We start from the raw sequence: 23641 nt of genomic DNA, 5'->3' as shown, positions 1-23641 counted from the left end.
CTTCTTGAAATCATTTCAACATGTAATGTTACTTTGGTCAGAACTATGAAAACCAAGAGAATACAGGTCTGGTGCTTCTAGTCCGATCATGTGTACTTAGTAACAGTAGGTTTTTTTTTCTAACTTGACTTGCTCCATTACTGTTATGTTTGTATCTATTATTCTCACACAACAGAAAAAAGTTTACATGCTCAGATTTTTATGACAGATTTACCGGGGGTGATTCCAAGTCACTCACCATTTCCCTAAGTAATTCCTTGTTCAACAGGATCGCTTCAAAATGACGCTTCATCCCCTAAAAAAAAAATTGCTATAACGAAAATGTCACTTCCTGAAGTCCTGCATTGCATGGGAAGTATGTCAGAGTTGTTTCAGCACTACTGGTCAAAGAAACATCTAAAAGGCTGACTTCTGCATCCTTTGCACATCCACAACTCCCATTGACTTCAGTAGGAATTTTGGGTGTGCAAGAACCGTAGATCTGGGCCCCGAAGATAAATAGGTGGTAGATTGATCTAAGTAGTAGTTTATCAAATATGTGGGCACGACATTATGATCTGAAAATGGAAACTCAGCTTTGCAAAATCCTTCAGATTTAGACAGGTACCCCTAAGCTTTCATGGAAAAAACCCACACACATTTCTGTTACATAAAAATTTTAACTGTGCTTTGAAATTTAAATATTTGTAGACTGCATGTGAAAATACAGTTTAGCTCCCATTTCTCTACCTTTTTTATTGTGTTAAATTTGTAATACATTAAAGAGACAATAAACTGAGACAGCAAACACCAAATTGAAAGAATTTATCTGACAGCATAGAGCCTTAGGATAGGTTTTTACTCTGTAGTCTGTAAGGTCTGTGGCTTGATTATCATTAGAAATTTGCTGATCCGTTTTACAATTTTACAGGAGTTAAAGGGAAATCTAAGTCCATTTTTATTTTATTACAGCTTGACAGAAAGCAAGTTACTGCTGTGCTGGGTCAACTCTGCTACTACAAAATGATCCAGTTGTATATCCTCCTGAAGGTTACGAATGGTTGCTCTGTTAACTATATGCATACTTTGCATAAAAAGAGAAAATGTTTTGGCAGCAATACACTGGTTTCTATATATGAAACTATTTTAGAATAAATACTGCAAGAGGAAATTTGTACAGACAGTGGGGTGGAATGTTTTGTTTACATTAGACAGACCAGCAGAGTTTGGAAGGTGTTATACTTAGCCTTTCCCATTTACAGAGGCAACGTACCCATCCTTGTACGGGAAAGCAAATTTACCTTCGTTCACCTTTGTTCCGGGGAAAAAAGGGAGTAAAGATTCTAATCTCCATTATAATCCTATTGGGGCAGTGGCCTTATTTTATACTACAATTCAGGACTTCCCAATCCTACTTCTGTAGCCTATAATTAAATGGCACAAAAGAGGCTGTAACCAAGCTGCAAGTACTCTGCAGAGAATCCCACTACCAGAAGGGAACTCCCAGCTGGCCACAGACCCTGTGCCTCTGCATCCTGGCTTCATAGTGCATTGTGGGCATGCTGAGGAGAGTTCTGCTCTGTCACAGGAACCCTCCACTGGTTTAGAGACAATTAAGGACCCCAGTCTATGGCACAGCTTAAAGCTTCCTGGAAGTAACTTTAAGTTACATCAGGTCCAAACTGCCCCATGGCAACCAGATCTAGCTTTCTCATGATACACTGATGCCCCCACCCCACTCCCCTTGACTTCTGCTTCATGCAAGAAAAATCCAGGCCATACAGATATCCCTGTTAACAACTTTGTAATTACCATCCATTACTACATTATCATATGTGATACAGATGTAGTGCAATGTATGCAGAATAGGAAATACTTGTAGTATCTTAATATCACAGTAAGGTAATAAAAGATGAATTTTAAAAATTGTGACCACTGTATTCAGCATCTAGTGGTACTCTTGAAAAAACCTGACATTTTTGCCTCAGTTACATAATATTACTTGCAGTATTCCCTATATTTATTGTACCAAATATTGCAAATGAATAGGGAATACTATATAATTTTCTAAGGCACAATGTGATCACCGTTAAAAAACAGGTAATAAGTCATCCTAAAGACAATTTATCTTGCATTAGTAAATTATGAATTATCAATAATTTAGCATCTAAATTATTGATAAAAAGAAGTTTTATGTATATTCTTATAGTGGTTTTGTCTTATGCCAACAGCAGGATTTTCTTTGCAATAACATTAGAATTTGTCATTTTGGCAAGACATTTAACATAATCTATCTGCTTCCTATATTTCCAGCAGTTGCTTTGAAAAACAGATAAAAATGGAAAATGACCTGTTGTTATATAGGGAAATTTTTATTTAGTTTGAGCTTAAACTTAAATTAACCTATAAATGTTAAGTGACGTACTGTAGGTCATGTGACTTGTAAAGTCTTAAACAAGAAGAGAATCTAAAAGGGAGCTAGCCTTCTAGACAGTCTTTCAAAAGTGGATTATAAGGTTTTATATCTACACTTAAGGGAATTTTGAGTAGAAAAGCATTTTAAAATAAAGCAGTTTAAAACCTGACAATGGCTGGATAAAATTTTCAGAACCACCAAAGTGATTTAGGTATCTCCGACCCAATTTTCAGAAGTGACTTTGGCATTTAGGAGTCTAAATGCCATTTTCAAAAGTGGCATAGGCACTAAGGCTCAGTGGAAATCAAAGGGCCTTAAGCTCCTGAATGCCTAAGTCACTTTTGAAAATTGAGTCACTTAGGTGACTTTAGAAGCAGCAAAGAATCCTGTGGCACCTTATAGACTAACAGACGTTTTGCAGCATGAGCTTTCGTGGGTGAATACCCACTTCTTCGGATGCAAGCAGTTAGGTGACTTTGAAATTTTTATCTCATGCTCCCTGCTTCTCAAATCCCTGCTTTAATGACAGATAGTACAGTAGCACTAAGCAGTGAAACAGAACGTATAGCTCTGATGTGGGTTGTTTCTGACTAGTATACCTAACTGGTCTACAAATCTTAAATATATTTTCACACCAATGGCACAGCAACTGAGCAAACTGAAGTTGGACACCATTTGCTTAAAACTGTACTTGAGAAATAAAACCAAACCATGAAATGTCTCAATTCCTCAGGTTAAATAGTGGATCATGGAGGGAGAGAGAACTTCATAAGCACTCCCCAGCTAGAAGAGAGCATTGCAGCAGTCATTTTCAAAATGGCCATATTAGGGCTGCAGGTGCTTGGAGCTGCCAATTTTAAAGGAGCAGCCCCATGCTGAAGGAAAAGGTTCATAGCCTCTACTTAATCTGCCCAGTACAGGGTAAGACACCAGTCCTGTAAATACATGCTTGCTTAACTTTACTACTGTGAAAGGTCCCATTGACTTAAATGAAACTACTCACAGTAGCAAAGTTAAGTACATGCTTAAGCGTCTGGAAGATCAGGGTCTATAAAGACAGTACTTTTACAGAATGTAAGTTGGGGGGGATTTTTTGGTATTCTGCCCATCACCACTATACTGCTATACTAAATGACTCTTTCGTACACACACACACACACACACACAAATGCTGATTAAATTTTCCTAGACTAAAAAAACCCCAAACACTATCATAATTACCCACTATACAATGTTTCTGGACATAGTTTGTATGAATTAGAAGGATTCCAAAACATGCAAGCATCAAGTAGTTTTTGCTTCCAACAGTTTTAGTCAGATACCAATCAGTAGTTCCCTATAATCTTTACCATTAATAGTTAAGCATCACAGACACCACAGAATCATAGTCCTGGCTTCCAGGAAGCTTAATGCCTCATTCTTGCAAGTTGCTTATCATCTAGGGCCCTGATCCTTAAGACATTTATACATGTGCTCCACTTCACTCCCAGTGAAGTCAATGGGACGACATACAGTAGTAATGTTAACCTGGGATTAAGGCCCCAATCCAATAAATTATTCCACCCACACAGAGCAGCTTGCAGGATCAACACCAAACTAATAGTCTCCAACCAATCTCATGTATAGGATATTCATGTACAGGTGAAAAGAAAAATGAGTTTCCATCTAATCATTCTCCACGGTGGAATGAGAAGATACTCAGGAAATCTGCTAGAAACAGCTACCATCTACATGGCATGAAGCTCTCCCAGACCCCAGGGCAATGAACAATGCAACAAACCCCCAAACCCTCCCTCAAAAAAAAAAGGGTCACATCATAGTGGAAGAGCATAAGGTAATGTCAGAACAGACAGAACTCCTGTCCCAATTTTGCTTCCCACTCCACCCATGCATGGGCTTCTGCAATTTTGCAGAAAAGGAAGAAGCACACCACAGAGCAGGTAATCTTTATTTCTTCCCCTTCTCAGCCCAAACCATTGCTTTCTGCTTCCCTCCATATAGAGCTGTTAGCCCTAAGTAAAGGTGTTTACATGGGTAATCAGTGTAAATCAGTTTGTATTTTGTCTACAATAGATAAATTTTAAAATAGCCATCATATTGTAATCTGAAACATTTGCATGGCAGCATGATCCCATGTTTTAACAAATGGAGATAACTATCTTGCCTATAAAAGTGGGTTTCATAAAGAGGCTAACTTTTAGGTGCCTAGAAAATCATAGGAACAACAGTGAAGTCCACAAAGCTAAGTTAGGTGCCTAGGCTCCCTATATCATGAATGGGGAGAGAAGTGCCTAAGCACTTTCTATACTACAAAGTTGGGTCATCATAAGCCACCTTGCATCAGCCTACTTGTGCATGTGTCTACACTCAGATTCATAGGTGCTAGAACTAGGAGTGTGGGGGGGTGCTGCAGCACCCCCTGGCTTGAAGTGGATTTCATTATATACAGGATTTGCCATTTGTTTTGATGGCTTTCACCACCTTCACAATACAGATTGTCCCAGCTCCCCTTCTCAAATTTGTCTTCTGTCAATGTAAGTGAGCCATTATGGCCGTGCAGTAACACCACCTCCCAGAAGAGTGTTGAGCCACAGTCGACGTACTGAGGTCAATGCAATGTGAGTGTATATATGGCATGACCTATGTCAACCACAACCGTCCCCCAGCAGCTGTCCCACAATGCCCAGCACTGAATGCTCTGGTAAACTGTGAACTCCGCTGTCCTGGGGGGTCACTCAGAACGGAAGCCACACCCCTTAGAATCCCTGTATATTTTTAAATGCCTTTTCCTAATGGCCCAGCCTCACAAGCTCTCCATTGTTGTGTGCATACGCCCAGCTGACCATGCCAGCTACACACTCCAGACATGCTCCTGCCTGGAGTAGACAGGAGGTATTGGGTCTCCTGTGCCTGTGGGGATAAGAGGCTGTACAGACACAGCTACGGAGCAATCATGGAAACATGAACATCTACTAGCAGATTGCCTGCAGGATGCAAGTGAAGGGGTATGACAGGAATCAGCAGCAGTGCCCATTGAAAGCTAAGGAACTGTGGTAAGCATATCAGAAGGCCAGGGAGTCCAATAGTTGGTCCAGTGCTGAACCACAGATTTAAAATTTTTACAATGAGCTGCAGGCCATACTTGGTGGATACCTCACAAGCACCCCACATACCACCATGGATACCTCCAAGGAGCCTGAGACGTAGATCACTGCCATGAACAATGAGGATGGAGGAGGAGGAGGAGGGAAGAGGATGAGGATGGAGGAAATGCAATCAAGGGGTCCAGCTATGGCATGAGCCAGTACCTATTCATCACTCCACCACAATCTAGTCAGTCCCGGTAGCCAAGCAAGGGTCAGCCTGATGCATGGGAAGGAACTTTGTTAAAGTGTGTGAATGCATTTTCCATTTTGATGTTTAAATGAACAGATGGTGCCTGACCCCAACTTAACAGGATACAGGTAGAGATTTTTCATTTATTCACTCATAGTAGATGAGGTAGTGTTACAACAAACCGAGGTAGAGTTATCTGCTTTTCGTTGCACTATACGGATGTATGGGGAGGGGGTATGTGGACCAATTTCTTCAAGACTGTCCCTTGAAGCCTCCTCAGAGACCTTGATAAAGCTTTCATGGAGGTACATTGCAGTCCTGTCCCAAAAGTCTCTGGGGATGGCTACCTTATTTCTCCCTCCACAGCAGGGGCAGCTCTAGGTATTTTGCCACCCCAAGCACGGCAGGCAGGCTGTCTTCAGCGGCTTGCCTGCGGGAGGTCCCCGGTCCCGCGGATTCTGTGGCCCACCTGCGGGAGGTCCGCCGAAGCCACGGGACCAGCGGATCCTCCGCAGGGATGCCACCAAAGGCAACCTGCCTGCCACCTTTGCGGCGACCGGCAAAGCGCCCCCCCGTGGCTTGCCACCCCAGGTACGCACTTGGCGTGCTGGTGCCTGGAGTCGCCCCTGCTCCACAGTAGGGCACTTTCCCACACCAGTCCACAATGACTTCAGCGCTATTGCACCATTGCAATAATCAGGCTAGTGGTATACAGACCTGTGTGGCTTTGGGTTGCCAGGAGCAGCTGTGCTTTCTGTCTCTTTGTTACCATCAGGAGTCAGACATCAGCTAAAATCAACACCTCCTGTGGAAAATAGTGCCTGTATTTAGTGCCACTGCCCTATATTCATACTCATGAAAACAGGGGCTGAAATGTTATTGTTTCCTGCAACCAAACAAACTGGACAGTGGTAGTGTGCACTGTCTCCAAAGCTGAAGTGTCAATACACATATCTTGTTTAAAACTTTAGGGAAGCAAGAAAAGAGAGTACTGAAATTCAACTTCCGCTTTCTGTTGTGACTATACTGACAATCATATCTCTGTGTTTTAACTGTAGCAGCTGCCGTTGTGGCTTTGAGGATACCCCCCCCCCACCACCACCACCACACACACACCTATGCAATGCCTGACCACGATAAGGAGAAGAGAAGAGGACTTGTAGGACATGTTCTCTGAGATCCTGCAAGCCAGTACTGCATCAGACCATGAACAGAGGGCCTGAAGAGTGAATAAGCAGACAACCTGGATAGTTAAAGAGTGGAAAAGAGAAAGGCCCAGCAGGAAAAGGAGAAGAAAATGCACCAGGACATAATCAAGATTCTCTGACAGCAAACACCGATGCTGAAGACTGTGGTTGGCCTACCGGTTCAAGAATCACAAGCTCACCTCCCTCTCCAGTCAGTGGAGAACTCCACTTTAGCACCTCCCTACAGCCACCAACATTCAACATGGCATCAGAGGCTGCATCCCTACCTTTACCACTTCATACCAGGGGGACAGTAAGGACAATCTCAGCTTCACATACACTGACCTGTTTGGCGTATGTATAGCCAAAATGGACTGAAATGGACAAAAACATTCTTTCCCCTCGTTGAGTTCTGTTCCATTAATTTATTTCAGCTGTTTTTATTGTATTTGTTTTTAATTGCACATTAATTCCCCAAAGTCAAGTATACTTAGTACTTATGTATATTATACTATAGTATAGTGGTTCTCAAACAGGGGTATTCAGAAGTCTTCCAGGAGGTACTCAACTCCTCTAGATCAGTGTTTCTCAACCTGGAGGTTGCAGACACCAAAGGGGGTCATGGGATGGGTTTACAGGGGTCATAAGTGCAGACCTGGCATTAGGGGGTGACAAGCTGGGCAACTGCCTGGGGTTCCATGCTACAAGGGGCTACACAAAGCTGTTATATGCTTCAGCCCCACTGCCTGGTTCTTGGGCTTCAGACAAAGCTCACAAGTGAAAAACAGGCTCAACACTGAAATGTAAGTACAGTATTTATATTCCAACTGATTTATTTTATAATTTATATAGTAAAAAATGAGAAAGTAAGCAATTTTTCAGTAATAGTTGCTGTGACACTTTTGTATTTTTATGTCTGATTTTGTAAGCATGTAGTTTTTAAATGAGGTGAAACTTAGGTACACAAGACTCCTGAAAGGGGTACAGTAGTCTGGAAGGGTTGAGAACCAATGCTGTATCTTGGTGCCCTATATCCACTTCAGAATGCCACATTCAAAAGAATAAATCACATGCACACAGAGCCGAAAAATTGCTCTTTTGGTTTGTAGTGTTCTCTGAGAGGCAAGCACCAACATTATACCAAGCTCTGAAATTTGGCCCCTAGCTGAATGCCATAGGTAGCACGTTTCACAGTTAAAGGCTCTCCTTTGAAAATTATTGCTGCTAGTCCTAAAAGTTCTAGCACAGGACATTTATTCAATTAATGAATTTATTTCAGCTTCATTAGAAGTACCTGTACCAAGCTTTAGGTGGCTTTACTGTACATTACCTTCTAACAGAAAAACGTATAAAATGTATGAGTTCATTAGACACAAAATATCCCAGCCAATCTTAAAAAAAACAAACAAAAAAATGGTCTCCCTCAATCACAAAGGCCCAGATCCTCAAAGGTATTTTGGTGCCTAACTGTGGGAGTTAGGCACTGAAATACCTTTGAGGATCTGGGACAAAAAGTCTAAAAAAAAATAAATAGGCCTGAAGGTCAACAAATCCTATCTCCTGAAGACAGAATGGAGATTAAATCTTACTGCTAAAATACATCTCCCCGGAAACACGCAGCACCAGCACTTCCAGTTTAAAATGAAGGGCCCTTAGCTTGAGAGCAACAGCTGACAAGGTTTTTTTGCAATGCAGCTCCCTCTCCACTAGGAAATATACACAGGCCAGCGAATGGTCTTTAGGTGACACTGATTTTTGGTCACCATCTTGAAATTGATTCAGACCAGCAACCTAGATATGAAACCTATCCTGTTACCAGCCTCCTCAATATTTTAAATTACTGACTACTGAAGTTAATTAAACACTGACATGGTTAAACCCCTTAAAGAATAGACATTACAATTTAATAGTGGGATTCAGCCTCCCACCAGCCCTATCTCAGGTAACCATATTTCACTTTAAGAAAAAATCAGGCCCTGATTTTATAAACTCTGATGCAATTATTTAATATTACCTATGTAAGCAATATCATTAAAGTCAATGGAACTACTCATATGCATGAGGTTAGGAATGGGGCCTAAGTGTTTGCAGGATTGGGTACTTGAAGATAATTTATTTTTTTAATTTTAATCTGGCAAATATAAACTGAACATATTTTAAATTTTTCATTGCTTACTTGTTTTGTTTATTCACCAAGAGCATTCTCTGAGGCCTATGAGGCTTTGAAAATGAACATGGCTGGCATCCTTGCATACAAACAGAACATCATCTCCCCAATGCACACAGTCTCCTTTGGATGAGAAAATGAGAATCTCAAGGTCATCATTCCTCAATCTGGATCATTCATATGGAAAATTGCCACTCTTCTGCTTCTCCACTGCACTGGCCAGTTAAAAGATTTAAAATGGAAATTTAAAATAGGAAAAATGTAGGACAGCATATTATGTAGAACAGAGTCTACCAAAATATATCTGATGTTCCAAGCTCTAAGATCTTCCATTTCTAATATAAAATTAAGTAGGATGATATATAAAAGTTCCAGCATCAAATCCAAGATTAAAAATACTCCACACCCTACATCCAAGATATCTGATCCATTTATGAAATAGAAAATAAAACTACTTTTTTTTTTCAGATATTAATCATGACATTCTTTATTTGTGGATATAAACTAGAAAGAAACACCAGGGTATAAAATTTGACAAATTATAAAAACAAAAGCAACAGAAATCTATTACAGATTACATTAAAAATGTACATTGATGTTCCCAGATAAACATCAGAAAAAAACTTGTCATTGTAAGTAGCTATCAAAGTAAAGGTGGCATCCCTGAGAGAGCGAGAGAGTCTTCAAAAATTATTATTTACTAGAAACAAAAAAAAAAGCAAGAATGTTTCCGTGTATAATATATATTATATTAAAACATACTCACAAGCATATAGATCCTGCAGGGTCAGAAGTTCAAAAGAAGCTTTGACTGAACAAAGACTGCAGAACTGGGCCTGATAGTTTTAATTTTTAAAACAGCCAAAAATATCTCCTTTCTTCTGTAGAAAATGTAAATTTAAACAGAGATTTCCAAAGATGCCTAAGGGGTTTGAAGACTTGATTTCCATTAAAATTAATGGAAATTGGAAGTCCAAGTCTTTTAGGCAGCTTTGAAGATTTCAAACGTAGTTTGCAAAAGATAAGAATGAAAGATCTTTGGTGTTAGATGTCAAGCACCCAGTGTTATGGCTCACGTATTCATCTAAGTCTGTCCAAGTTAATTTTCTACGGTAGATGGAAGCAAGGAGTTGATGTTTTGACTCATCTAAGCATCATCTAGCTTCACACTCAAGCACAAAATGGTGTCATTCTAAACTGTTCAAATTTGCTTGTATGACAAAGTCGCTACTGAAATGAGGACCTGAATAGTCAAGATACAAAAAGATAACATCCCCTTCTTCACTTTTCTTTCACAGATCACTTAAACTAATCAAGTTATTTTAATATTTTAACAAAAACTCTGTTCCTGCTCTTTTCAAACCCTGCCTGAAACAAAAGATAGCTATCATTGAATGATAAAGGGAAATTCAAGCTTGGAAAATGAATCATACAAGTGTAGGACTGGAAGGGACCTCAAAAGGTCATCTAGTCCAGTCCCCTGAAGGTTGATCTTAACGTACTTCTGCTCACCAGACTCCTATAGTTAACTCGCTACCTTCTACCTATCTGAAATGTTTATGGACTGGGTAAATCAAACAAAATCATTTGAAGGCAAGGAGGATCCTGATGCTGTAACTCTAGCAGAAGACTTAAGATGCCTATGGAAACTGGAATCAGTAGGGTGATGCCTTCAGGATGGGGAGCAGGAGAGTGTTATTAGAAAGGATATGTTAGCAAAACTGCTTTATCTATACTTTAATGACAAAACTGAAACGTTATTTCCACAGAATACAGAAATAGAATACTGAAAGGATGTTCATAAACTAATTGATGCAGGCAAAGCAATTAATCTCCTCCTGGGTAAAAGCCAAATACTGGTACCTTGTGGATGAGAATTTTTACATATTTCTGTAAAAATATTTCAGAAGAGAGGAAAAGGAAAGAAAAAGAAGGGAAAGCCATAGGCTGAATGACACCAAAAAGGCACAAGTATCATTCCTACTAACAAAACTAGGGCGGAGAGAATTAATGGCATATTTTAAGTATATCTGTGTGTATCCATAGCAAGGCTCTTTTGCTCATCTGCTCAGAATAAAGCAGCACAATTGAGACAACCTGCATGAACATACCATATATAGTGTAGATATTATTCCACTTCTACAGCATAAAATGAAATATTGTTTGGTCCCAAAAAAGACCTTTTAAAGCTTTGAAAACTTTTCATCTACATTTGAGGGGCACTTGCCAAAATTAGCATTCTCCCACATTTTTTTTCATGGTCCCATGAAACACGAACAGTGCTGAATACAGTAGATATATTTAGTGAGAATTGTGGATTGGTGACAGAACTAAGAACTCGCTCCTGTGCTGCCAACAGATGTGAGTGAACACTTCTGATTAGACGCATACCTTGAACATCTTCTAGCATCCTGCAGAGTGTCATGAAGATGGAACAGAAAACCACCATTTGGTGCTCCATTCTACCCAGCAGAGAAAAGTGTTTTTATTCTATTTGTGAAGAAATATCACAGGAACAGGCTGTTCTCATAGTGGGATGGAAACTAAGTCTTCCCATAACATTTCCAGTGCCAAGCAGCCAGTCACCCATCTGCCTGCTAGCAGGAAAGAGAAAACAAATGAAAAATGGAGAGGGAAGCAACTAGAGGGGGTTGGGTAGAGGAAATAAACAGCTATCAAGAAGAGAAAAGAATGTTAGATGAACAAAGAGGCAGAGAACAGAGAGAGAAATAAAACAGGTAATGGACAGAACAAAAATATAATGGCAAAAAAGAAACAAGTGACAGAAAAATTGAAAGATAATGAAGTGAAAATAGAAATACAGGAAATATGAAGAGGTTGGGGAAGATCTGAGATAAAGAAATCCCACAAATGTCTGAAAAAAAATTATTCCCCATCTAGAATTACTTACAGGAGATGATTCTACTGTTTATTATTTTTTTAATCTCAAATTCTCAGCTTATGAAAGCACATTCTATTTAAAAAAATGAATAAAAAACATATACACGTCACCTTTTATATGTGAAAAGACACTTAAGAAGCTTCATTTTCAAGTGAGCTTTCTGAATTGCCCTGAAAGTTCTAAGATGGGCTAGTCTACACTAGAAGCGCTATAGTGTTGCAGCTGTAGCATATCTGGTGAAGATGTTTTCTGCTGACATGAGAGAGTTCTCCTGTCAGCTTAATAAACCCACCTCCCTGAGAGGCAGTAGCTATGTCAGTGGCAGAAGTTCTCCTGCTGACACAGCACTGTCCGCACCAGTGCTTGGGTTGGAGTAATTTATGTCACTCAGGCCTCAAAAAGGAACTAGGTAAGAACTAGATTAAGTTCATGGAGGATAGGTCCATCAATGACTATTAGCCAGGATGGACAGGCATGGTGTCCCTAGCCTCTGTTGGTCAGTAGCTGGGAATGGGCAACAGGGGATGGATCACTTGATGATTGTCTGTTCTGTTCATTCCCCAGCACCTGGCATTCGCCACTGTCGGAAGACAGGATACTGGGCTAGATGGACCTTTGGTCTGACCAAGTATGGCTGTTCTTATGTTATGTTCTTATTGGCTTAATCATGTCCTTGAGTGACCTAAGTTATACTAACATAACCTAACATAAGCCCCAACAGTCACTTGTGCTTGGGCCACGGGGAGCAGCAAAGCGAGAAAGAGAAAGACAGGAAAACAAACAAAGCAGGAAAAGGAAAGCAGAATGAAGTGGAAATGAGAAAAAGAGGTTTACAAATCCACATTTGATGTAGGATTATACTGAGTCAGCACTGTCAACTTCATGCCTTCGAACATCCTGAGTCATCCCACTCACCCACCCCCAAAATCATCATATGTTATAAAAACAATAAGTGATTGGTTCTTTTTATTTGACCTTTGATCCTTTGGGTGCACTAGGATCATGTTTTCAGGGTTTTTTCTGAAACAATGAAGACTAGAAACTTACTTTTAAAAATAAATTAAAACCCAGACTCTCATATAGTCACCTGATTTGAGAGCTGGGGCTTTAAATAAAACCACTAAATATTGTGAGTGTTGCTAACACTGAGTCCCAGCAGAATTTCATAAATGACTAAGAGCCACAGGGATGGCTGGCGCAGTCAGACTCAGTTCTGCCACTACCTTAGGAAAAGCCCTGTGAACTAACTGTAACTCAGTCACAAGTCTTCCCCCACATCCTCCTTCCTTGAAGTCTGGGAGCTTGCATTAAAAAAGTCTGGATGAAATTTAAAGGCCATGCCTATATTGGAAGACATGTTCTCCTTTTGTCAGTTCAGCAGTATTCTAGTCTCTTCAAAGCTGAGATGAAAATAATTCAAGCATTTTACATATATCTGTGTCTTCTGCATATCACACTAAGGCCTGGTGTACACTAGTTTTATCAGAATAATTATTGTGATTAGGGGTATGATTTTTACCAAATTGGTTAAACTGACACAAGCCCTGGTACAAGGATATCCAGAGTGCAGCAAACTCTGACTCAGACCCTTCCCACTTCCAGCCCAACCCTGACCTGTGTCCAGTGCTGAAGGGGTAGGGAGGTAGGGCTCAGTGGTTTGAGCATTGGCCTGCTAAACCCAGGGTTGTGAATTCAATCCTTGAGGAGGCCACTTAGGGATCTGGGGCAAAAATTGGTCCTGCTAGTGAAGGCAGGGGGCTGGACCTGATGACCTTTCAAGGTCCCTCCCAGCTCTAAGAGATTGGTATATCTCCAATTATTACCTTTACCTTTAGGGCCACTGGGTGATATAAAACCACCTGTGCACCACTGGGGCATACAATTTTCCAGGTAGCTTTAATTCCACTTTGCACTGCTGTAGCCTACAATGAGGGTCTGGCTATTAAAATGTTTAAAATAACTATTTCAGATGTAGTGATGGTAAATACAATCATTTAAAAATTAACTTACAGAGCCAGATCCTCAGCTGCAGCCAAGGAGCACCTGGCAGGGTGAAGGAGAAAGGCACACAGATGTCTTTTGTGCTCCCCTAATCCTGAAGCCACTGTGCACCAGACTTGTGCTCTATCCCATGCTACAGCAGCCTAATGGCTTCTTACCTACTCCAAATGGCCAGTGGAGCCAATGTGCTGGTAGAACAGCTAGGCCAACAGAGAGACCTGGCCAACAATGGGAGGGTGGCATAGGTGCTATTACTGTGGTTTTATGTCACCCAAGGATCTCCCTATGCAGGAAAGATCCTCAAGGACTGAGCTCTAGTGGGTGTAGGGGTGCTTTCCACTCACAGAAAATCACAAAATAGTGAGAGAGAAGCCTAGGACTAGGCACATGTCTCTTCTGCTAATTAACTATTCCCTTTTTGAGACCGATATTTTTCACTGTCTGATAACACAACTTAGCAGAAGTAGGATTGCATATTCATCTTTCCTTGCTGAAGAGACCTTTTTTATATTCTGCTCTCTCACCTTAGGCAGCTTTAGTATGTGTTGTTTTTGCTTAGTCTTTTATCTGATTTTTACCCTTTGCTAGTGACTAGCATCAATATCTTACAGCTACATAATAAACCATCTCCTCAGACAATTGCTATTGGATACATATGTTGTGGCGCCATGACTGTTAGAGGGAAAGCCATTGAACATTCAATTGTGTATTATATCCATGGTCAGTTAAATCATGTTCAAATACTGTAGGTTTAAATCAAATAATTGCTAATGGTGTCTTAGGCAGGGAAAACCTCACTTGGATCAATTCAGAACTTAAGTAATTGTTATTGTGCTAAACCATAGTTCCCCTTTATTTCCCATCTATTCATTCTCAGTATTCATGATACTCCTGTTTGGCCTTTCCCTGTCTCTTACATTATTTATATTTGTTTTTAACCAAGATCTCATTATTTAATCCTTGAACACAGAAAGATATGGTTATTATAGATTTATTATTATGTATTGATCACCCATCATTGTCACTATTCGAAGGGACACTTTCCCTTAAGATGCTTCTTTAGTTGTTGACAACAATTAAAAATAGAAGAACTCTCAGCGTGACAGGATGCATGTTTCTATCAATGATTAGATGCAGCCCCAACAAACAGCTTACACCATGCAGGTAAGAATCAAATAGGTATCCACCCAGAAAAGTCAAGTTGTAAATGATTTAAATGTAATTCACACAAACTAACCTTCAAAATGCTTTATATGTAAATTATAGTAGGGGCAAAATCCTCAACCTTTACTCACAGGACTTCAGTGGAACTATTTCTATGAGTAAGAGTTGCCCTCCTAGGACTTCGCTTACTTGCTACAGATTTAGTAAAGTTTATGTATGTTTATAATAAAATCACACTAAGTTGCCTTTTTGTAGTAAAGAGAAAGAAGTGGCTAAACATTTTGGGAGTTGTGATAGTACGCGTGTGATTCATTATTTGACTAAAGGAATTTAAATTACCGTTACAACTGGTTGAAAGTTTTCCACCATAACTATTTTCCTTTTTTTTTTTTTAATCAAAAAAGCTGAACACAAATGTTTTAGTTTTCAGCCAAAAAATGAAATATTAAAATTTTTAAATACAGCTCTGGTGTATCATGGGAGTTGTCATTCAGGTGCCTCACAATCCTATTTTTCTCTATAAGCTGGGCACGCTATCTTAAATACATCTCCCATATCAATGTTAAGATGCACTGTATACTCCCACGCTCCCAAGAGGGGAAACAATAGTGTACCAGAGGAGATGTAGTCTAACCGGAAGTTAGGCCAATATTGGAGAAGAGAAACATAAGGCACTATACAACTATAACTCCCATGCGGTGCCATGACAGCATTTCAGAACTGAACTATGAAATGTTAGGGTTTTTTTTTTATTTTTCATTGACAACTTAATTTTCTGTGGGGAAAAAACATTTTCTCCAACCATCTTGGGTTAGAATACTAAGTATTATACAAAATACACTTAAAGGTAGCACAGTCTAGAGAATGGGCCATAGGCATGGGACCAAGAAAACCTGGGTTTTATTCCTGGCTTTGCAACTGTCCTCCTGCATGAATTTATGGATTGTCTACATGGGAAAGTTAGTGCAGAGAAAGCTAGGATTTGAATTTACAGAGTGTAGCGGGGTGAACACTCGCTCCAGCCCAGAAGGGGTTGGAAAACCCTGCAGAGGGCTGGGGCTATGAAGGGAATAAAACCCCGGCCTATTGGTGGACGTGGCTGCAGCTGGGGCCACGCCACAACTGAGCAACTAGGCCTTATCAGGCCAGGGCAGCCAGAAGCTAAGCAGTCTCTCTCTGGAGAGGGAGACAGGCTTGGCTGCTGGGGAACTCACCCAGGGACCTAGAGTGAGGCAGGGCTGGGGAAAGGCCTTGGGGGCGGGGAATCCCTAGGTCAGCAACTCCCCAGTCTGCAGGGCCTGGTTCTAGGCCCACATAGGTATTGGGGTTGCAGAGGGGCAGCCTGAGGGTGGGTAAAAGCAGCCAATCCAAACCCCTTGTTGCCTATGATGATTGGCTGATAGACTGCAGTCTGCCCCAGGGTGTGGGGGCTAGATGGTGACTGGCAGTAATCATGCCTGAGGTGATGTGGGGATAGGGGGTGGGGGTTCCCCTAGGTGGGGAGACCCAGAGAGAGTGGGGTACTGCCAGGTGGGCAGCACCCAAGACAAGGGCACTGGGGTCCAGGAGGGACATGGGGGGGCCAATGACAGGTGGGGACAGGCGATGACTGGTGAGCTAATTCCTGAGACAGCCAGCAGGATGTGCCACCTGGTGAGTCTGCGCCAGATTACACAGAGCACTAGCTATTCCACTTTAACTCCTTATGTGGACACAATTACTGCATACTAAAAGTGCCTTTGCATGGGTACCCTCTCTTTGTGTCTCTTTCCTGTCCACACTTGGTCTTAACAACGAGGAGTCCTTGTGGCACCTTAGAGACTAACAAATTTATTTGGGCATAAGTTTTCATGGGCTAAAACCCACTTCATCAGATGCATGGAGTGGAACATACAGTAGGGAGGTATAAATACACAGCATATGAAAAGATGGGAGTTGCCTTACGAAGTGCAGGGTCAGTGCTAATGAACCAATTCAATTAAGGTGGAAGTGGGCTATTCTCAACAGTTGACAAGAAGGGGTGGAAATCACTTTTATAGTGCTAATGAGGCCAGTGTAAACAAGGTGGCTCATTTCAAACAGTTGACAAGAAGGTGTGAGTATCAGCAGGGGGAAATTAGTTTTTGTAGTGACCCATCTACTCCCAGTCTTTATTCAGGCCTAATTTGATGGTGTCCAGTTTGCAAATTAATTCCAGTTCTGCAGTTTCTCATTGGAGTCTGTTTTTGAATTTTTTTTTTGTTGTTGTTGAATTGCCACTTTTACGTCTGTTTAGTGTCCAGGGAGATTGAAGTGTTCTCCCACTGGCTTTTAAATGTTATGATTCCTGATGTCAGATTTGTGTCCATTTAGCGTAGAGACTGTCTAGTAGAGACTGTCTAGTTTGGCCAATGTACATGGCAGAGGGGTTTTGCTGGCACATGATGGCATATATCATGCTGATACAGCCTAACATGGCTACCACTCTGAAACCTGACACTTTGTCTTGTTTATTTAGATTGTAAGCTCACTGGGTCAGGCTCTGTCTCTTACTGTATGTTTGTAGAATGCCTAGCAGAACCTCAGTTGGCATCAGTTGCTAGAATAAATAGATTTAATATCTTTTAGAGCATATTCAAAACTGACTACATATCCTATCTGTATCCTTAGTGCTTTGAAATGCAGTGAGGAGGAGAGTTTCAGCTGAAGAATGATCTCAGAGAGAAAGTAAGATACTGAGCAGCATGAAGAATATCATCTCAATTTATCTCTGCTGTAACTCCAGTGGAGACAGTGGTGTTACACCAGAGATTACCTTGACCCTTACATAACACTGAAGACCAGATTCAATAAGAATTACACCTGGTTTCTGCAATGTTTGGCAAAAGCCCAAGAAAAGCTGTGCAAACTTCCCCCAAATTTGATGTTTCAAGGTTTACACAGGCTTCAGTGGTTCAGAAGAAATAGAACAGAGATTATATTGTCCCTGGCTATAAAATGCCTACAAATTCCAATGCATGTCATGTAGGATCTCTCTAGTAACTCCATTATTTAGAGTCAAGGGGATTCTTGTGCATCAGGGATAAATTTGGCTAGAAAATTCTTTTGACCTGTACATGCCAATGTGATATTATGTACAACATTTTCTTGAACCTTCCCGTTATAGTTGTCAGACCTTTTGAGAACATATTATCACATTAGGGCAGCAGACAGTTTTGACATAGCTCTTGTGGGCTTTAAGGGGTAGAACTCTCTACCCCTTAGCATAAGTCTTATTCCTTCATACCAAGTTATTAAAAAGCACCTTCAAATGTTTTCCCCCAAAGATACACTTTTCACAAAATGATCACTCTATATCTGACCTCTCAGTCCTCATTCTCAAAGGAAATCCGCACAACACCTTCAAAAGATGAGCCTTGGAGCTTAAATTCATAACAGTAAAAATCATGTACTGAATAGAGACTGTATTTATGGCTGATTACAACAACCTATAACCTGCTAATCACCTCCCTCCCCCAAGCTGCCTTTTTTTCCTTCTCTCCCTTAACTCCCCTCCAGTCATGGGGTGGGTGGGGGTAGAGGGGAGAGAGAGGAACAGGCCACTTCACCTTGAATGGTCCCAGAAATATGTGCTAACTACTTATGCTAAACAATCTGCTCCACCTTGTATTTATCTGTGACACTGTTTCCCAAACCTGAAGAAGAGCTCTGTGTAACTTGGAAAGCTTGTCTCTCATCAACAGACACTGGTCCAATAAAAAGCAACTACAACTAGCAGTAGCCAACTACAAAAGCAGTTTCTCCTCCCTTGTTTTTCACACCTCAGCTGCTAGAAGAGGGCCTCATCCTCCCTGATTGAACTGACTTTGTTATCTGTAGACTGATTCTGGCCTGCATATTTATACCGGCCTCTGGAAATTTCCACCACATGCATCTGATGAAGTGGGTATTCACCCAAGAAAGCTTATGCTCCAATATGTCTGTTAGTGCAAAAGGACTCTTTGCTGCTTTTTACAGATCCAGACTAACACGGCTACACCTTTGATACTTGGTCCAATAAAAGATATTACCTCACCCACCCTGTTCCCCCAAAAATGTTTTTTGTAAAAATATTGACAGCCATTCCTTCTTAATCCATGCAATCCTTTTCTGTTTATGGAACTCCTTCAAATGTATTGTAATTGTTTTGAATTTTAATAAAAGGTCATTTGTTATTATGAGGGGGTTGTTTGTTTTGTTGTTTTTATAAAAGGTTACTTCAGTAATGTTCTGTAGCTTATTTGTAGAACACATTCATTGTAATAAGGAAAAGAAACATTACAGTCAAAATGTAGTTACTGTTCAAATAGTTTATATTTCAGTCTTGTGTGTATCAGCCATATCATTGTTTTTCATTTTCCATGTCATATCTTAAATCTCAGCTTTGAATACTTCACCAAACCTTCTTTTGAAGTTTTCTGAGTAGAAAATCATTTTATGTAATCATTTTTAAAATCATCCTGTGTGAATAACTCTGCAGCCAAAATAAAGACCACAGAAGGCAATGAATGCAGCAATAAAAGTGGCTTCTGTAAGATGTACTCCTAGGGGCTTCTGAGCCACTGCACACATGCAGAATTCATTCTCATCCCCTGGATTTTTTTTTCTCCACAGAAAATACATTCCGCCAGAGAGGTGCTTCAGTTATGCCTTTTTTCCCACCAGAAGCTGCTGTGGCACCAAAACAGAGAGCAGCTGGTCCTGCTTGGGAGAAGCCAGCTGCAGAGAGGGGAGAGAAGAGGCTGCATTCCTCACAGTGCTCTGCCCGTGAGGCCAGGTAAGGAGGCATGGGATATGGGGGGACAATATGGGGCACATAGGATTACTGGGGGTCACAGATTGGGGTTCAGTGGGGGGACAGATTGTGGCAGGGACTAAATGGGAGTGGGGCTGCAGGGCCATATGGGGACAGGGTTGAGTGAGGGTCAGGGACACATGGGGAGGGGGTGCAGGGGTACATGGGGGGTAGGGAGAGAGTACAAGGACACATGGGGAAAGAGGAGATGGTGACAGTGGGGGTGCAGGGCCACAAGGGGATGGCAGAGGGATGTAGGGATACATGGTGATGGGGGTAGAGTGTGCAGGGACACATGGGCATGGGGAGGGAGTGCAGAGACACATGAGGACAGAGGCAGATTGGGACTGAATGGGAGATGTTTCGGGTCAGTCAGGCTCTGTATGGGGGAGGCTCTCCAAATCACTAACAATCCTCCGCCCCCCCGCCCCCCCCAAAAAAAACCCTGTTCCATACTTCTCCCACCCACACCCAACAACCCTCCAGGTTCACTTCCAGGCTCCTTCCTAGCAATTACTTCCCTCTCCTTCAGCTCCTCCATTACCCCTGATTCCCCCAAGCCTTTACACTGCTTCTGAGGGGTATGGTAAATACATTTCTGTATTGTAGTTTAAATGAACTATTACTCAAAGTTCCTTATTAATATGCCTAGTAAGGAATCTATTTGTGAAAAACATTTCTTGGAAAAATATATATATATATTTTTGTGGTCTATATTGTTACAGACATACTTGCTGGCAGGTATTTTGAAATAATTGAAACTGGCATGATTATATTGTTTTTGACAAATCAAATATGCAACATTTTAGAATATTGTGTGCAGAATTAATTTGTTGGGGTATAGTTATCCCCAAGAGTAATGACAGAGCACAACTCATGGTAGCTGCCACCCTGAAACTTCACAAGGCAATAGTGGCATGGCCAGACAGTGTGTAACTACATAGATTGCTTGGGCTAATCCAGTGTATTTTGTTCAAACAGACTGATGCTACAACAATTAAAGTCAATGGCAACACTTGAATAGTGCAAGATTAGCACCTGAGTGCATCACAGATGCCACTGCAATTCATAGGCTGCAGTGCCAGCAGTGGAGGGGTTATGCTGGTGGTCCATAGTATGGTGGAGAGGAGCACCAGCACAAATCCTGTGGGGCTGCCCTGGTACACAGCCTTTTGTTTTAGGCCAGGAGCAGGTTCCCAGATTTTGTTCTTTGTTATCGATTGTGATTTATAAACTAACCACGATATGGTACATATTCCCTTCTTAGGAACATTCTAATCCAGGCTCATCATCAGTTTAAAAAAACAAACAAAAAAAAAGTTGAACTTCTGGAGTGCATTGTTTTCTTGGCAGATAAAGGATATTTATTCTTATTTTTTAATTTACAGCATACACATAAGACATGACTGTTAGAATGTGTGTTTAAAGTTAGGCTCCTAAATCCACATTTGTGCTTTTGAGTGGCTTGATTTACAAAAAGGAGGAACACCCAACAGCTCTGACTGACTTTAGGGAGGCCTACCTGTGGATTCAAGGCCTGACTTTAAGCACTCTGTTTTAAAAATAAAATAAAGAAAAATACAAATATTTTTCCCCTTGCCCCACCAATACTTTCAAATAGAAAAATAGCAGTAAGCCATGCACAGATGCACCAATTTCCAGCAATTTAGCAAAGGAGAGCTCTTCCAGTCTCCAGCCAGGTTACTTGTCATACACACTCTATCAGTCTTTATTCCAACTAAAAAGAGCACTCCAATCCCTCTAAGGAACATTTCCTTGGGCTCCATCACTTAAAAAAAAATCCCTACACTCAAACCATAAAGGAGCCATTACTTTAAGAGAGTGAGTTTGGTTTTATTTTATTTTTTTTATTTTAGGCAATAGCTGAGACCACATGTCAAGTCATCTATGTTTGTATTCCCTTTACAAGTGCCTAACTCTCTCTGTTAGGCCACAGCAGTTCAGATACTGGGAGACCACAGCCTACCATGCTGACCAATATTATCTCATTTCTTCTTTGTACTCCCCTGTCAGTTTGTCTGTATCCATTTGTTGTCCCTTTGACTTAGAGTGCAAGATTTTGGCCATGGGGACTGTCTTGTTTTGTTCTGGGTTTGTACCAGCACCTAGCACAATGGGGTCCTGGTCCTTGACTGGGGCTCCTAGGTGCTATAATCATACAAAAATAATAAAATGAGTGTCTTACTAGGGGCCCTTCTGGTTATCCATTTCTGCAGGAAGCCATATCTCAGATATTTCAGTGAAGTTTTTGATTTAATACAATTACCATTTCTGCTGCACTACAAACATTTATACAGTATCAGTTCATTTAGGGTCTTTTTGTGTTTGTACTGATCAATATCTTACTCCAGAAGAACAGTTTCTTTTAATTCAGTGGGACTATTTATTGAGTGAGAGATGACTCAACAGTGGTGGCAGAACCTGCCCTTTAGAAGACAAGTCAGGCTGTGGAATGTCAAGCTAATACATTATTTTATACAGGCAAGGAACAGCTACTCCTTGTAATTGCCACACTGCAAAGAAAAGTGTTATAAAGATGGAACAAACCCTATCTGATTTTAATTTAAACAAGGATGCTGTTTTAATTCATCTAATTGTGTTAAAGAGCTAATAGGCTAGTTGAAAGAGTGTAACGCAAAGGTTCTCATACTGTGGTCCATGGACCACTGGTCTGTGGATAGTTCCCTTTAAGGTCCATGCCTGGGCAGTCGCACGTGAGAGAATGAAGGGCAGGTGTGGCTCCACTAATTAGGTGCCTGGACCCTGGAGAAGATGCACATGTAAGATGAAGTGGTGGCCTTGTGGGAGGAATAGCGGGTAGGTGGGAGCGTGCAGTGGGGTGAGAAGAGAGGGTAGGGAGAATTTGTGATGTGCAGGGCTGCAGCAGCCAGAGAAAGAGGTAACTTTTCCCAGCCTCAGCTCTGTGGCTGCTGTGGTGGGGGACAGACCCCCCCTCCTTCCCAGCCCCAGCTCGGGGGCTGCTGCAGTGGGGGAGAGAGGGCATGTCCATCGCATTAGAAAGGTAAGACTACTGATATTAAAATATGAGTTGTGTGCTTTTATTTGTAGCACAAAAAAAACCTTAATTATGGGGTTTTTTTATATAGCATTTTTATCCAAAGCGCTTTACCATAGTTAGCTAATAGTACAAACAACATTTGGAAAGATCATTAAGTGGTCCGTCGAGACCCTCAGCAATTTTCAAGTGGTTCGCGGAAAAATAGTTTGAGAACCAGTGGTCTAGCGCATTCAGGAGGCTGATAATTAATAACCCCATGATTCAAGTAATATTAGATGAGGGTTCAATCTGTGAATGAGCTGCTCCCTAGGGGAAAAGCATGATTCATGCTGCAGAAGTTTTTCACTCATTCTTCTACTGGTAAGGATCATGAGTTGTGAGGAATGCAGCTGCATCTTAACTTACTAAATTTTGGAGTGTTTTTCCCTCTTTTTCACACAATTCTTCTTTCTTTATCCAGGCTCCTCACCCGCTCCATTCTCTTCAATTGTTATGTGTCTTGTCTTGTGTGTTATTCATTTATGTATTTAGGGCCTGATTCTGCCACCCTTATTTGTGTGGATTTATGCCTTACCTTGAGTAATCTTCTTGACCTTAATGGCTCCAGGTAAGCTATTACTCCATGTGTGTGAAACT

General features: G+C 41.0%; 1 long non-coding RNA gene across 2 annotated transcripts in view; it reads left to right on the top strand.

Annotated features, from left to right (window-relative positions):
• LOC120387969 overlaps positions 1–23641 on the top strand; it is a 64320-nt gene that overhangs the window by 27105 nt on the left and 13574 nt on the right. The window contains exon 3 of one of the 2 annotated variants that reach the window (XR_005590459.1): positions 19836–19947. This is a non-coding gene — a long non-coding RNA (uncharacterized LOC120387969). Of the gene's footprint in view, positions 1–951; positions 1541–19835; positions 19948–23641 lie in introns of those variants that run through there. The other variant, XR_005590458.1, reaches the window with a different exon arrangement.

This window comes from Mauremys reevesii, linkage group 1 (assembly GCF_016161935.1).
Source record: "Mauremys reevesii isolate NIE-2019 linkage group 1, ASM1616193v1, whole genome shotgun sequence".
Classification (NCBI taxonomy): domain Eukaryota; kingdom Metazoa; phylum Chordata; order Testudines; family Geoemydidae; genus Mauremys; species Mauremys reevesii.
This window is presented reverse-complemented; position numbering and strand designations above follow the sequence as displayed.